This window comes from Macaca fascicularis, chromosome 6, assembly GCF_037993035.2.
Source record: "Macaca fascicularis isolate 582-1 chromosome 6, T2T-MFA8v1.1".
Classification (NCBI taxonomy): Eukaryota; Metazoa; Chordata; class Mammalia; order Primates; family Cercopithecidae; genus Macaca; species Macaca fascicularis.
The window spans coordinates 64,852,975-64,870,010 of record NC_088380.1 but is presented as its reverse complement, the minus strand read 5'-3'; the positions used below and the strand labels follow the sequence as shown (position 1 = coordinate 64,870,010).

The 17,036-nt window shown below is 38.8% G+C and overlaps 1 protein-coding gene across 6 annotated transcripts in view; it reads left to right on the top strand.

The window, feature by feature from the left end:
• The window catches only part of PDE4D (phosphodiesterase 4D), an 807,734-nt gene that overhangs the window by 369,326 nt on the left and 421,372 nt on the right, over positions 1-17,036 (top strand). The window lies entirely within an intron of this gene.

The following is a 17,036-nucleotide window of genomic DNA, read 5'->3' as shown; positions in this document are numbered from 1 at the left end:
CAATTTCATGTACCTGCCAAGTAAGAACAGCCATGGGCCAGATTGTTGGGAGCTGTGCCATGAGCTACAGACCCTCAACTCCCCTCTATAATCAGTTCTTCCCCCACTCCAGTGCTCCCAACTTGCCCTAAGCAGAGGATAAATGTGGATGTGTAACTATAGCAGAGGGGAGCATGCTTTTTTATGTTGTTCAGTTCTTCACTTTCTCTTCTTCAATTGAAAGTTGAGCTGTTACATTTCCTGAAATGAAATGGTGACAAGCGAAAGTAATAGAAGTAGCCTTTATAAGTGCCTGACTTCTGGGTAACAAAAGTGACTTAAAAAAAATTAAAGTGTAAAACGTTGCATTTAATGTAAAAGATGAATGTATTAGTACCACCCTTGAAAACATTCAAGTTCTTTTCAGAATAACCATCATTAAGGAGTTGACAAATATTTTATGTTTTAAAGTATCCTATAAAAATTCATCACTGAAAGAAAAAGCCTCCTGTTCTTATCCTTCTAACAAAGCCCTCTGGAATATAGATATTGAGTCTGGCTTACCTCTGTATCCCTTGTGCTGATAAACCAAGAACCTTGCAGAAATAGATGCACAATAATTGATATTTAATAAGTGAGAGAATCCATTAATGAAAAGAATGCTATTTCAGAGAACAGTGTTCATTTAGATAGAATGTCCCAGTGTCATTAAGTAAAAGGATAGAGAATACTTGCAATATGCTTGGAGTAGTGTTAAGAATTTTAAAAAATGTTTTAAATGTGATCTTTTTTATGGGCTGAATTGTGTCCTCTCAATGTTAAAATGTTGAAGTCCTAACCCCTGGTACCTCAGAATGTAACCATGGAGATAAGGTCTTTAAAGAGGTGATTAAATTAAAATGAGGTCTTTAGGGTGGCCTCTAATCCAATCTGAATGATAACCTTATAAGGGGAGGAAATCTGGACTCACAAAGAGACATTAGACACATGCACACAGAGACAACCATGTAAACACAGTAAGAAGGCAGCCATCTGAAAGCCAAGGAGACAGGCCTCAGAGAAACTAAACCTGTTGACACCTTTGGTCTTGGACTTCCAACCTGTAGAACACTGACAAAATGTATTACTGTTGTGTAAGCCACCCAATCTGTGGTATTTTGTTATGGAAGCCCTGGAAAATTCATACAGTCTTTTTCACTTGCTACCTTTGAAAGCCCTCTTGTCAAATGATGGTAAATAATAGAATACTATAAAGTGTCAATAATAAAGAGTGATGAGAGGAAACAACTAGAGATGTGAGAGGAGCAATTTAGGAAATGGAAAGGAGAGGAAAAAAATCAACAAAGTTGAGAATGCAAATTACAAAGTGCCCACAGAGGAGGGCAAAACCAGCAAACCATTCCCTTTGTCAAAATCTTGAAAGACGGAAATTGAGGAACAAAGAGCCTTAAAAAGAGGGGAAGGTGGATGAGAAATCTGCATAGGAAGGGGGGTCCTCCATATGTTCTCCTCTCACCCTGCTCAGCTAGGAGACCAATACCACTTTATCCTCATTAGAATGGAAATGTATGCTGTAAAAATAAATAAGAGATGTCTTAACCTGGGGGTACTAGGCACATTGAAAGGTGAGAGAATAAATGAAAGTCTGCCAAGTGAATAGTGAAGTTCTGGCTTCTCTATAGCACCTGGGAACAAGAACTCTGTCAGTTAGCCTTTAACGCCAAGATGGGAGATAGAAAAATTGTTTTTCTATAAAAATTGTTTGTCTAAAAAAATATCTGCACTTCCATGTTTATTGTAGCACTATTCACAACAGCAAAGATTTGGAAGCAACCTAAGTGTCCCATTGACAGACAAATGGATGCAAAAAAAAAAAAAATGCAGTAAACAATGGGATACTATTCGGCATACAAACAATGGAATACTATTCAGCCATAAAAAAAGAATGAGATTCTGTAATTTGCAACAGCATGGTTGGAAAGGGAAGACATTATGTTAAATGAAATAAGCCAGGTACAGAGAGACAAACTGCATATGTCCTCACTAATTTTTGGTAACTAAAATAAAAACACTTGAACTTGCCAGGTTCAGGGGCTGACACCTGCAATCTTAGCACTTTGGGAGGCTGAGGCAGGCAGATTGCTTGAGGCCGGGAGTTCAAGACCAGTAGGGCCAATATGGTGAAACCCCATCTCTGCTAAAAATACAAAAATTAGCCAGTCATGCTGGCGCATGCCTGTCATCTCAGCTACACGGGTGGCTGAGGCACAAGAATCGCTTGAACCTGGGAGGCAGAGGTTGTGATGAGATCATGCCACTGCACTCCAACCTGGGTGATGGAGTGAGACTGTCTCAAGAAAACAGCAACAACAACAACAACAACAACAACAAAAAACACTTGAACTCATGGAGATAGAGAGTAGGATACTGTTTATCAGAGACTGGGAAGGGTACTGGGGAGGAAGAATAAGATCTAGTATTTGATAGCATAAGAGGGTGACTACAGTCAACAATAATTTGTTGCATATTTAAAAGCAACTAAAGAACGTAATTGGAGTGTTTGTAACACAAAGAAATGATAAATGCTTGAGATGATTGCTCCCCCATTTATCCTGATGTGATTGTTACACACTGTATGCCTGTATTAAAATATCTCATGTGACCCATAAATTCATATACTTACTATGTACTCATAAGAATTAAAATTAAAAATGAAAATATCCAGGAAGAATTCTTCTTCAAAAAAATGGAATTACCACCCAGAGAAAAGACATATAGTACTGGCATTAGATGGTTGCCCAATAAAGAAGCCAAGTGTCCTTATTCCTCAATTACTCATGTATTAGGCCATTCTTGCATTGCTATAAAGAAATACCTGAGACTGCGTACTTTATAAGGAAAAGAGATTTAATTGGCTCACAGTTCTGCAGTATGTACAAGCATGGTGCTAGCATCTGCTCAGCTTCTGGGGAGGTCTCAGGGAACTTGTAGTTGTGTCAGAAGGCAAAGGGCGAGCAGATGTCTCAAATGGTGAGAGCAGGAGTAAGGGGGTTGTGGGAGTTAGAACATACTTTTAAACAACTAGATCTCATGAGAGCTCACTCACTCACCAAGCCATAAGAGATCTGCCCACATGACCCAGAACCAACCACCAGGCCCCACCTCCAACACTGAGGATTACATCCCAACATGAGATTTGGAGGGGACACCCAAACTATATCATTTCACCCTTGGCCCCCTAAATCTCATGTCCTTCTAACATGGCAAAATGCAATCATCTCTTCTCAGTAGTCTCCTAGAGTCACAATTCATTCCAGTATTAACTCAAAAGTCCCAAGTCCAAATACAAAGTCTTGTCTGGAAATGAGTTCCTCCCACCTATGAGCCAGTAAAATTAAAACAAGTTATTTACTTCCAAGGTACAATACAGGTACAGGCATTGAGTAAACATTCCCCCCCCCACCCCCCCGCCACTTTTTTTTTGAGATGGATTCTCGCTCAGTCACCCAGGCTGGAGTGCAATGGTGCAATCTCAGCTCACTGCAACCTCTGCCTCCTGGGTTCAAGTGATTCTCCCATCTCAGCCTCCTGAGTAGCTGGAATTACAGGCACCCACCATCATGCCCAGCTAATTTTTGTATTTTTGTAGAGATGGGGTTTTTCACCACATTGGCCAGGCTGGTCTTTAACTCCTGACCTCAGGTGATCCACCTGCCTCAGCTGCCCAAAGTGCTGGGATTACAGGTGTGAACCACCATACCTGGCCAACATTCCCATTCTAAAAGGAAGAAATCAGCCCAAAGAAGGGACTTCAGGCCCCATCCAAGTCTGAAACACAGCAGGGCATTCATTAAATCTTAAAGTTTCAAAGTAATCTCCTTTGACTCCATGTCCCACATCCAGGTCACACTGATGTAAGGGTAGGCTCCAAGGCCTTGGGCAGCTCTTCCTCTATGGTTTTTGCAAGGTGAAGCCGCCATGACTGCGCTCATGGGTTGGAGTTGAGTGTCTATGACTTTTCCAGGTACAGGATGCAAGCTGCCAATGGATCTACATTCTGGGATCAACAGAACAATGGCTTCCTTCCCACAGTTCCACTAGGCAATGCCCCAGGGGGGATTCTTTGTTGGGAGGGCTCCAATCCCATATTTCCCTTTTTCACTGCCTTAGTAAAGGTTTTCTGTGAGGACTCTGTCCCTGTAGCATGCTTCTGCCTGGACACCCAGGCTTTCTGATACATCCTCTGAAATCTAGGCAGAAACTAGGATCACTCTTTCATTCTTTGTACCCGAAGGCTTAGCACCACAAGGAAGCCACAAAGGCTTACAGCTTGCATGCTCCAGAGTGGCAACCTGAGCCATATCTGAGACCCTTTGAGCCATGGCTGGACTGGATGGACCATGATGCAAGGAGCAGCCTCCTGAGGTAGACAGGGTAGTGGTGCCCTGGGTTTAACCCCTAAACCATTTAGTCCTCCTGTACCCCTGGGACTATGATGGGAGGGACTGCCTAGAAGATCTCTGAAATGCTGTAGAGGCCTTTTTCCCATTATTTTGGATATTAGTACTTGTTCTCTTTTAGTTATGCAAATGTCCCTAGCAAATGATTTCTTGCAGCCTGCTTGAATTCCTCCCAAAAAAATGGTCTTTTATTTTCTATCACATAGCTAGGCTGTAAATTTTCTAAACTTGTAATCTCTGCTTCCCTTTTAAGTGAAAATTCCAGGTGTAGGTTATTTATTTGCTTCTGCATCTGAGCATAGGTTGTTAGAAGCAGCCAGGTCACATCTCAATTGCTTCAGTGCTTAGAAATGTCTTCTGCCAGATACCCTCAATCATTAACTCTTAAATTCAAACTTTCACAGGTCCCTAGGGCATGAACCTAATGTAGTTAAGTTCTTTGCTAAGGTATAACATGGGTGAACTTTGCTCTGGTTCTCATTAAGTTCCTCACACCTAAGACTTTGTCAGCATGGACTTTACTTTGCAGATCACTATCATTTACTTTGCAGATCACAGCATTTTGGTCACAACCATTTAATCAGTCTCTATCAAGTTTCAAACTTTTCCTCATCTCCCTGCCTTCTCCTGAGCCCTCCAAATTCTTCCAACCTCTGTCTCTTACCCAGTTCCAATATCATTTTGACATTTTCAGGTATCTTTATAGCAATACCCCACTCCTTGGTATCGATCTTCTATATTAGGTTGTTGTGGCATTGCTATTAGAAATATCAGACTGGGTAATTTATGAAGAAATAGAAATTTAACTGGCTTGCAGTTCTGCAGGCTGTACAAGCATAATGCCAGCATTTGCTCAGCTTCTGGAGAGGCCTCAGGGAGCTTTCAATCATGGTGGAAGGTGAAGAGAGAGCAGCTATCTCACATGGCAATAGGGGGCACAAGAGAGAGAGTGAGGAGGAAGGTGTTACACACCTTTAAACAAAGAGATCTTATGAGAACTCTCTCACAAAGCCATAAGGGAACCACTCCCATGACTCAAACACCTCCCACCAGGCCCCACCTCCAACACTGAGGATTACATCTCAACATGAGAACTGGAGGGAACATTCAAGCAACGTCACCTATAATGAACTCCAAGACTCTACAAGCCCAGTTAAATCATTCAAGTCTCCCAGTCAGTATTTTAGTGTCTCCCTGTTGAATATGAATAGATAGCGAAGGCTCCACAAAACTCTGAGGAAATTCTTCAACAAAAAGCCTAATACGACCGGGCGCCCGTGGCTCACACCTATAATCCCAGCGCTTTGGGAGGCCGAGGCGGGCGGATCATGAGGTCAGGAGATCGAGACCATCCTGGCTAACACGGTGAAACCTCATCTCTACTAAAAATGCAAAAAATTAGCTGGGCGTGGTGGCAGGCGCCTGTAGTCCCAGCTACTCAGGAGGCTGAGGCAGGAGAATGGCGTGAACCCAGGAGGCGGAGCTTGCAGTGAGCCGAGATTGCACCACTGCACTCCAGCCTGGGGCGACTGAGTGAGACTCTTGTCTCAAAAAAAAAAAAAAAAAAAAAAAAAAGAAGCCTAATACAAACAAATGAAAATAATAATGATGATTAGGTTGATATAAAAAGAGTTTAAGAAACAGATAGACATTTCAGAAAAAATAAACTTAGTAGCCCTAGACAGATGACAAGTTATCACATTAATGGAACAATAGGATACTATACAAAATTATCAAGTAAGAAAAAAGAGAGTTAGAATTTAAAACAATGAAAGAAGATGCTAATAAATAAAATCAGAGATGAAAAGAGAGATGTTGCTGGGTACGGTGGCTTACACCTGTAATCCCAGCACTTTGGGAGGCCAAGGCAGGCAGATCATGAGGTCAGGAGTTTGAGATCAGCCTGACCAACATAGTGAAACCCCATCTCTACTAAAAATACAAAAATTAGCCAGCATGATGGCACGTGCCTGTAATCCCAGCTACTCAGAAGGCTGAGGCAGAAGAATTGCTTGAACCCAGGAGGCGGAGGTTGCAGTGAGCCAAGATTGCACCACTGCATTCCAGCCTGGGTGACAGAGCAAGACTCCAACAACAACAACAAAAAAAAAGATAAAAAGAAAAGTAAGAAGGAAAGGTGGAAAGATAAGGGAGACATTACAAGCAATACCACAGAAATTCAAAGGATTGTTAGATGCTACTAGGAGCAACTATATGCACATAAATTGGAAAACCTAAAAAAAGGATAAATTCCTGGACACATACAACTTACCAAGATTTAACCATGAAGAAATTCAAAACCTGAAAAGACCAATACCATCAAGATTGAAGTCATAATAAAAAGTCTCCCAGTAAAGAAAAGCCCAGGATCCAATGGCTTTCCTGCTTAACTTGCCAAACATTGAAAGAAGTAATATCAATCCTACTCAAACTATTCTGAAAAATAGAGGAGGAGGGAGAGTACTTCCACACTTATTCCACAAGGCCAGTATTACCCTCATACCGAAACAGACCAAAGGCATATTGCAAAAAGAAAACTACAAGCCAATATTCCCAATGAACATTTATGCAAAGATCCTCAACAAAATAATAGCAAACCAAATTCAGCAACACATTAAAAAGATTATTCATCATGACCAACTGGGATTTATCCCAAGGAAGCAAGGATGGTTCAACATAATGTAAATCAGTCAGTATGATACATCATATCAACGAAGGACAGAAACATATGATCATTTCAATTTATGCTGGGAAAGCATTTGATAAAATTTAACATCTCTTCATGATAAAAACTCAAAAAACTGGGGCTAGAAGGGACATACCTGAACACAAGGAAAGCCATATATGACAGACCTAGTATCATATTGAATAGGGAAAAATGGAAAGTTTTTCCTCCAGGATCTGTAACATGACAGGATGTCCATTACCACTTGAGCAATCAGACAAGAGAATGAAAGGGAATTCAAATTGGAAAGGAAGAAGTCAAGTTATTCTTGTTTGCAGATGATATGATTTTATGTTTGGAAAAACCTAAAGACTTCACCAAAACACTACTAGAACTGATAAACAAATTCAATAAAGTTGCAGGATACAAATTTGACATACAAAAATCGGTAGCATTCCTATATGCCAATGGTAAACAATCTGAAAAAGAAATCAAGAATGTAATCCCATTTGCAATAGCTACAAATAAAATACCCAGGAATTAACTTTCTGAAAGAAGTGAAAGAGTTCTACAATAAAAACTATAAAACATTGATGAAAGAAATTAAAGAGAACACAAAAAATGGAAAGGTATTTCATGTTCATGGACTGGAAGAATCAATACTGTTAAAATGTACATAGTACCCAAAGCAATCTTCATATTCAATGCAGTCTCTATCAAAATACCAATGACATTCCTCACAGATATTTAAAAAAAATCTTAAAATTCATATGTAACCACAAAAGACCCAGAATACTCAAAGCAATACTGAGCAAAAAAGAACAAAACTGCAGGAATCATATTACCTGACTTCAAATAACACTACAGAGCTGTAGTAACCAAAACAGGATGGTTCTGGCATGAAAACCCAGAAACAAATTCATACATCCACAGTGAACTCATTTTTGCAAAGGTGCCAAGAACATACATTGGGAAAGGACAGTCTCTTCAATAAATGGTTCTGGGAAAACTAGATATCTATATGCAGAAGAATGAAACTAGACTTCTTTCTCTTGCCATATACAAAAATCAGATCAAACTGGAATAAAGACTTAAATCTAAGACTTCAAACTATAAAACTATTAGAAGAAAACATTAGGGAAACTCTCCAGGACATTGGCCTGAGCAAAGATTTTTTTTTTTTTTTTTCAGACAGAGTCTCACTCTGTTGCCCAGACTGGAGGCTGGAGTGCAGCAGTGTGATCTCAGCTCACAGCAGCCTCTGCCTCCTGGGTTCAAGTGATTCTTGTGCCTCAGCCTCCCAAGTAGCTGGCACTATAGGTGCACACCACCATGCTGGACTAATTTTTGTATTTTTAATTGAGACAGGGTTTTGCCATGTTGGTCAGGTTGGTCTCCAACTCCTGACCTCAAGTGATCCACCTGCCTAGGTCTCCCAAAGTGCGTGGATGACAGGTGTGAGCCACTGCACCTGGCCTGGGCAAAGATTTTTTTAGTAGTACCCCAGAAGCACAAGCAACCAAAGTGAAAATAGACAAATGGGATCACATCAAGTTAAAAATATCTGCATAGCAAAAGAAACAGTCAACAAAGTGAAGAGATAACCCACAGAATGGGAGAAAATATTTGCAAACTATCCATCTGACAAGGGATTAATAACTAGAATATATTAGGAGCTCAACTCCATAGGAAAAAAAAATCTGATAATCCAATTAAAAATGGTCAAAACACCTGAATAGATATTTCTGAAAAGAAGACATACAAATGGCAAACAGTCAGATGAAAAGTTGTGCAGTGTCATTGGTCATCAGGGAAATGCAAATCTAAACTACAGTTAGATATTATCTCACCCCAGTTAAAATGGCTTTTATCCAAAAGACAGGCAGTAACAAATGCTGACAAGGATGTAGACAAAAGAGAATACTAGTACACTTTTGGTGGGAATGTAAATTAGTACAACCGCTATGGAGAACAATTTGGAGTTTCCTTAAAAAAGCTAAAAATAGAACTCCCATATGATCCAGCAATCCCACTGCTAGGTAGGTATATACCCAAAAGAAAGGAAATCAATATATCTGCACTTCCATCTTTATTGTAGCACTATCCACAGTAACCAAGATTTGGAAGCAACCTAAGTTTCCCTCAACAGACAAATGAATAAAGAAAATGTGGTACATATACACAATGGTATACTGTTCAGCCATAAAAAGGAATGAGATCCCGTCATTTGCAACAACATGGATGTAACTGGAGGATGTTACGGTCAATGAAATTATCCAGGCACAGAAAGATCATCTTCACGTATTCTCACTATTTATGGGAGCTGAAAATTAAAAGAATTGAGATCCTGGAGATAGAGATTGAATGATGGTTACCACAGGCTAGGAAGTGTAGTAGATGGGAGGAAGTAAGAAGAGGGGATGTTTAATGGGCACAAAAATATAATTAGATAGAACAAATAAGATCTAGTATTTGATAGCTCAACAGGGTGACTACAGTCAACAGTAGTTTATCATACATCTCAAAATAACTAAGATAATGTAATTGAATTGTTTATAACTTAAAGGATAAATATTTACAGTAATAGATACCCCATTTATCCTGATATTATTATGCATTGTTTGCCTATATGAAAATATCTCTTGTGCCCCATAAATCTATCTATCTGTCTTTCTACCTACCTACCTACCTATTTTGTACCCACAGAAATTAAATTTTTTTTAATTATGTTTTAGAGACTTCCAGAAAAATTGGTGATAATGTTACATAATCAAATAAAGAAGGCAATGTATAACTCCAGAAAAAACAAAAAGTTATTCAATAAATAAAACATAATCATGGCACACCATTTGGTTTATCAGTAAACATTACTTTGCAGGGATGATACAATAGAATCCTGAATGTTTATTTGGCCAATAATTGTTATATAACTGTATCAGGAAGATAGAAAGAGGGAAGTAGAAAGGTGAGATGGTGAAAGAATGTGAAATCTTAATCATTCATAATAGAAAGTCAGTTAGAAATATGAAGTTTAAAAAAAAAAGTTTGAGAGTCTTATAGAGAGGGTGGCACAAAAGACTCCTGTATCTTGTTCTAAGCCTTGTGTATAGAATTTGGGGTGGGTGGGTTAGTTTAATAATTATTTTGTAGATATAGAAGGAACCAAAGCAACCAAATTTCTAGATATAAATGTCCTCTGTTTATTATCATGATAATAGGTAGACATCTTGGATTGGGATTATTTCACATTTGAATGGAATATCTCCTTTCCCCTTCAATATTTGATAGGTTTAACATGGTCACTAACTGTAGAGCAGGGACTGGTGGTGCTCTTTATTGGCAGAAGTGTGACTGGCTACCCCTGACCTTTCAGGAGACAGATGAGACATGTACACCTGGCCAATCAGACCAGCAGATTCACTGCTGGTGATGATTAGGTTGCAGATGCCAAAGACAGTTTGTGCTGTTCAGGTTAAATTACCTCACTTCAGTTCTCACTCTAAAGATGATTTATAACTAGTATTCTCCACCTCCAGTCTTTTCACTAGCAAGCAGGATACTTCTGGAAAATAATTAGGATGAAAAGAAGTCACTCTATCACAATAATGAGTTTTTGAATTCACACTTTAAATGAGATGATCCTCCTTAGGAAGAGTAAAATAAAACGAATTTCCATGCCATTGTTGATTCTACTTGAGTTAAACAGTAATACAAAAAGTTGGTTTTCTGTTCATAGCCTGGAGAACCTTGTCTCTCAGAATTATCATGCCCCATGCCATTCCTTGCAGATTTTGAATTTCCTTTGTCTCAGAAACATCCAGAAAATCTTTTTGACCTTAGGTGGTTGGCAGAACACATGTTGTGAGGGTGCCTCAGTTTGGCAGAAAAGCCCTGAACTTTATCCAAAAGAAGGGCTTTCCAGCATGCTGGTTCATTCAACTTAGGACTGCAAGGCTTCCTGAAAGACAGGTGTGTCAGAAAAAAAGTAAGCAAACAGAAATTCACAATGTCCAGACTTTTCCCTCCAGAGCAGCACAGTTCCCTTGCTGAGCAGCAACAGCCAAGGCTTTAAGCTGTTCCCTCTCCCTTTTCTATTAATTGAGAAAACCAACTGCTGCAAGAGCAACATCAGCAGAGCTAAATGTAAATGGAGTTTAATAGAAAGAGACAGCCCACTGAGAACCCCTAACATTTTTGGTGTAATACCCCAGAGTTCCACACCATAAACTTGGTATTCCAGTATAAAGTTCATCTCTCAATTGTATGCCACCCTCTCCCATCTTATTCACTCTCTTGCATTATTAATGGAGTGATCTCCCCCATGGAATCAAAATAAATAGATAGATAGATAGATAGATAGATAGATAGATAGATAGATAGATAGTCTCTAATATATGTATTAGAAACAGAATCTATGTTGCCCAGGCTGGAGTGCAGTGGAATGACCATAGGTCACTGTAACCTTGAACTTTTGGGCTCCAGCAATCTACAGGTGTGCAGGTCTATAGGTGTGCACCACTATGTCCAGCTAATTTTTAAAATTTTTTGTAGAGACAGGATATCTCTATGTTGTCCAGGCTGGTCTTCAACTCCTCTTCTCAAACGATCTTCCTGCCTTGCCCTCCCAAAGTGCTGAGAATACAGGTGTGAACTACCATGCCCAGCCGTAAACATGAAATTTATTTATGTTTTATGTACACCATGTGCACATAGCCTGAATATAATTTTACACAATATTTTAAATAATTTTGTGCATAAAACCAAGTTTGTGTACATTGAAACATCAGAAAGCAAAGGAGTCACTATCTCAAGTCAGTGACCAAAAAGTTTTAGACTTTGGAGCATTTTGGATTTCAAAGCATCTTGAATTTTGGATTTTTGGTTTAGGACGCTCAACCTGTATATATGCATACATGCATATTTATGTAACATACATATATAATATTACCTAAAACTTAGTAAAGACTCATATGTTAACTATTATTTTTGTTGGTATTACTATGAGTAATAACTATTAGCATTTTCTCTCATATCTAAAATGCAGTTGGTAAATGCTAAACTCATAGGGTTGTTGTAAAGATTTATAAAGTTGATAGATTTTAAATCCTTGGAACTGTGCCTTGTATATGGTGAACAATATTAAAGTGTTATCTTTCGTTATTTTCACTAATAGTAATAAAAAAGCACAATTGTATAGTATAGTAAACCTGTAATATAGTATATGCTCAATAAATTGTTAATCAACTTTTTTTCATTTCCTTGTGTGTGTGTGTGTGTGTGTATCACTAAGGGAATTGATACTAATGTCATTGCATGCATTAGTGGTAACATTAATTATCTTTTTACACATTGGGAAAAAAAAAAAATACAAGGCTGGCAAAACATCTTGGCCCAGAAGCCTGCCTTCAGCAAAAAGACAAAATGTGAGTGAAGAGAATATGCCTATGAGAATTGAGAGGGTTGCATTTTGCATATTATGTATAGAGATTTGCCAGTTTCCCTTTCACAAACTATGACAGTGACACTGATTCTGGATGAGCAACCTGCATAATGCTTCAGGGGAACATCTCTTCTTCTAAGGCTGCAGGCTTGCCGAGGAGACAGAACACAGGCTCAATTCCGTCTGCTGTCATTTATCTGCCAATACAGATAGCAGACCTCTGTGGGTCTATTGGACAGCTCAAGCGACAGACTATATTTTAGCAACTGAAGAGGAACCACTTCAGATCACTAAAGGTGGAAAACACCTGATGACACCTTCAATCAAAAGAAATGAGTATCCAAAATCTGAAACATTAGGCCCCACAGTAAAATGGCTCTAGTGACAGACAAAAAAATACTATTTCTAACCCTTATAGAATGAACTTGTATTAAAGAGCTCAAAGAGGCCGGGCGCGGTGGCTCAAGCCTGTAATCCCAGCACTTTGGGAGGCCGAGACGGGCGGATCACGAGGTCAGGAGTTCGAGACCATCCTGGCTAACACGGTGAAACCCCGTCTCTACTAAAAAATACAAAAAAAAAAAAAACTAGCTGGGCGAGGTGGCGGGCGCCTGTAGTCCCGGCTACTCGGGAGGCTGAGGCAGGAGAATGGCGTAAAAACCCGGGAGGCAGAGCTTGCAGTGAGCTGAGATCCGGCCACTGCACTCCAGCCTGGGCGACAAAGCGAGACTCCGTCTCAAAAAAAAAAAAAAAAAAAAAAAAAGAGCTCAAAGAAAACTTTTATCACATTTATCTTCCACTTTTAATTAAAAGGCTTATTTCTGAATGCTAAAACTTTTGCTTTATTCACGTTTTAGAGGAAAGGAGAGGAAGAGAAATCACCTGTTACCTTCTTGATGCTGTAGCCGGCACCTGCCTTTGGTTGAAGATGAGTTTTGCGTGGTCTCTGGACCAAAAATAACGAGTCTTTTAAAAATTATTGTCCTAAAAACCAGCAGATTAAACTACTTTCTTTTTTCTCAGAGGTTTCACAAAGTATATGTTGTTTGGAAAGGCAAAGTCAGTGAAGAAAAAAGAGGAACCTCCCTAAATATTGGTGTTGTCATTTATAATGTAAGACTCGCTAGAATGAGATTATCTTAGGTATGAATGGAGAAAGGTAGGATGCATGCAGTGTGGAAGCAGCCAGATTCAACACACTAAAATCATTAACACATAAGTTTGTGTAGTTGTGTGTGCTTTTGAGAGGGAGAAGAGGAATTTTGCGTTTTTCATTCTAACCACTTGACCAATAACTGGGAATCATCTCTTTTATCCCCTATTTTTTCCCTTTGTTCTATATGTTCTGTTCTTGAGGTGGTCTTTATCATAAAGTGCCTTTACATAGGCAGTATATAAGCTGTATGCAAAATTGAGTCCCCATCTCTGGCACTGATCTCAAAGTCCTGTTTGTTGTTATCAAATACCTTTGAATCTGTGTCTTCAAACTCTGCTTGGGTTCACTCAAATCAGTATATTTCTTTTCATATGTAGGTCTTTTGATTTCTGTCCTAGGTTGACTCTTTTCTGAGTTCCCTTTTACATCAGAAATTAACGTTTTCCTAATTATCCAATCTAGAAATTTTAGTCATCATTACTTTTTCTTTTCATTCATTTTTAATATCCCATCCATCCTCAGGTTCAATTAATCCTTTCTTCAAACTCTACTCCCCCTGTCTTTCATTCTGCAGCTGAGTTCACATCACACAGGTCCTCATCCATTCATGCCAGGACTTCGACAGCAGATTCTAACAGGCATCAACCTCCAGACTCATTAAATTAATCCTACACACTATTTCCAGGTGACTTACTGAAAGTCTTCATTTGATCCTGTCACTCTCCATTTCATGACTCTCCCAGCAGGTCACAACTCACATATCTGCAGGAGACAGGAGCTATTCAGTGGAAAAGGTAGGGGGATCCTGGGCAAGGAGGGTATAGATATATCCTCACCTGCATGAGCAGTGACTTCTGAGCTCCTCACAGTTGTTAGCATGTGAAAACACAGGCCGGGGTTGTCAGGCTTTCTGATTTTTCAAGAGAACACAGAAATTAGACTTTTAAAAAGTTGATTCAGTAAATATGACAGAAGGTATATTAGGGTTCTCTAGGAGAACAGAATTAATGGAATATATGTACACACACACACACACACAAGCACACACACATTTATATATCTATATAAAGGGTTGTTTATTAAGTATTAACTCACATGATCACAAGGTCCCGCAATAGGCCATCTGCAGGCTGAGAAGCAAGGAGAGCCAGTCCAAGTTCCAAAACTGAAGAACATGGAGTCTGATGTTTCAGGGAAGGAAGCATCCAGCATGGGAGAAAGATGTAGGCTGGAAGGCTAGGCCAGTCTTTCTTTTCACGTATTTCCGCCTGCTTATATTCTAGCTGCCCTGGCAGCTGATAGATTGTGCCCATCCAGCTTAAGAGTGTGTCTGCCTTTCCCAGCCCACTGACTCAAATGTTAATCTCCTTTGGCAACACCCTCACAGACACACCCAGGATCAATACTTTGTATCCCTCCATCCAATCAAATTGACATTCAGTATTAACTATCACAGAAGGCATACTATGTTCTGAGCTTTCTTATCTGTACTGTAAAAAAAAAAAAATACAGCAGTGAATGAAACCAACAAAAATACCTTTGTGGACTTTATATTCCAGGTGGGAGTGAAAGACAAGAAAAAAAATTTATATATTTTATATATATGTAATATATATTTATATATCTATATTTAAAAATATATATGGGGAAGATTTTGTGATAAATACTATGAAGAAAAGTGTGTTAGAGAAGAGGTTAACGAATGTGTGTGTGGTGGGTGGTGGAATTTTAAGTGGTGTTAGGAAAGACCTCATTCAGAAGGTAGCATGCGAGTAAACATGAAGGAGGTACAAAAAGTTCTCCTGCCATCATAGAGGGATGGTAAGGTGCTGGTGGCTGGAGTGAAGAAGCAAAGTGGAGAATAAGGGAAAAAGTTGGAGATGAAACATAAGGGGACTTGTAGCTCTATTTATCTTACTAGTGGCTTTGCTTTATTAAACAAAGACCTTTAAACAGATGTTAACAAGATAACTCTGACTCCTAATTTGGAGATGACTTTAGGGAAATAAGGGAAGAAACAGAGAGACAAATGAGAAGCAGAAGAATTCTTTTCCTCAGGGTCTTTCTCATTGTTGTTCTCACTACGATCATCCTTTGGACAGATGGTACTCTTTTTAACTCAATGTGATCTAAATGTGGGTTTAAAAAAAATCCTTTTCTTTGTTTAACAACTGAGACAAAGCAGGAATTTTAAAGCAACACTTTACTGACAAACTATGTAGAATCAAAATAACATGAAACTAGATAATTTGTCCTATAATAGGAGATATTTTATTCAAATGAAGTCCGCTAGGAGAAACTCTTCTTCTAACTCCCTCTTCACACTGGACAGCAGAGGCCATCTTTAACCTTCCCACAAGAGAGGGCTCTACAAGACATAGTCATTGCTCAAGAGATTGAGAATCAAGACAGAGAAGTTTAGTCTCCTCCTGTGCTTACTTAAGGCTCACCTCCTTAACTCTGATTTCCTCTCCGGGAAATCCCTATTGCTCTGGTGATTGTATACTGGGATTTATACAACATTTAGGGAAGTGTAACCTACTCAAAATATCCAAATATAGCAGCATAATTCTAATACTCTAATAAGAGGCACATCGACATATTTTTGAGGATGGGGAAAGATAATTAAATAACAGTATGAGTCATATTATGATCTCAATAAATATTAGTTACCTTGTCTTCCTCTCAGAGTGACTTTCACCACCCTCTGTAACTCATCTAGCCTTATCTAATGGGAGGCCTTTTTTTTTTTTGGATAGCATGACTACATAATATCAAGCTATTTTTTATGTTATTTGCCCTGTCTTAAATATCTTCCCCTTACCTCCTTCTCATACAAGCCTTAAAGCTCTTCCATAGGTCTTTTACCTAATTGAACTCAACACTGATGTCTTCTCTTTGCTGTACATTTGTATGTCTAGACCAATCATTTTTCATATAATATGAAACTTTTGGATATAAAAATATTAACTTCTTAAAAGATAGTAACCCTGATTTGCCCTTTATACTTTAACTCCTTTTGTTTCTTTGTTTTTAAATCCACTGTGCAAAGCTGTTTATGCAACAGAAATTTAGTAAATATTCTGTGAACGTCTGAAACATCCATTCATCAATCCACTCACTCAAAAACATTACCATACACTTTGTCATGCATTGCTAGATGTTCAAGCATGAAAATAAAAAAATAGTGAAGAATAATTTATTGTAAATGTTATTTTTCAGGGAAGAGAACACTAGAAATAACTTCTTGAGAAATTGGTTTGGGAAAATAGTATATCCAAAATTAGAGAGCGCCATCTTGTGGGCAAGTGAGTATCTCACACAAATAATTTTAAG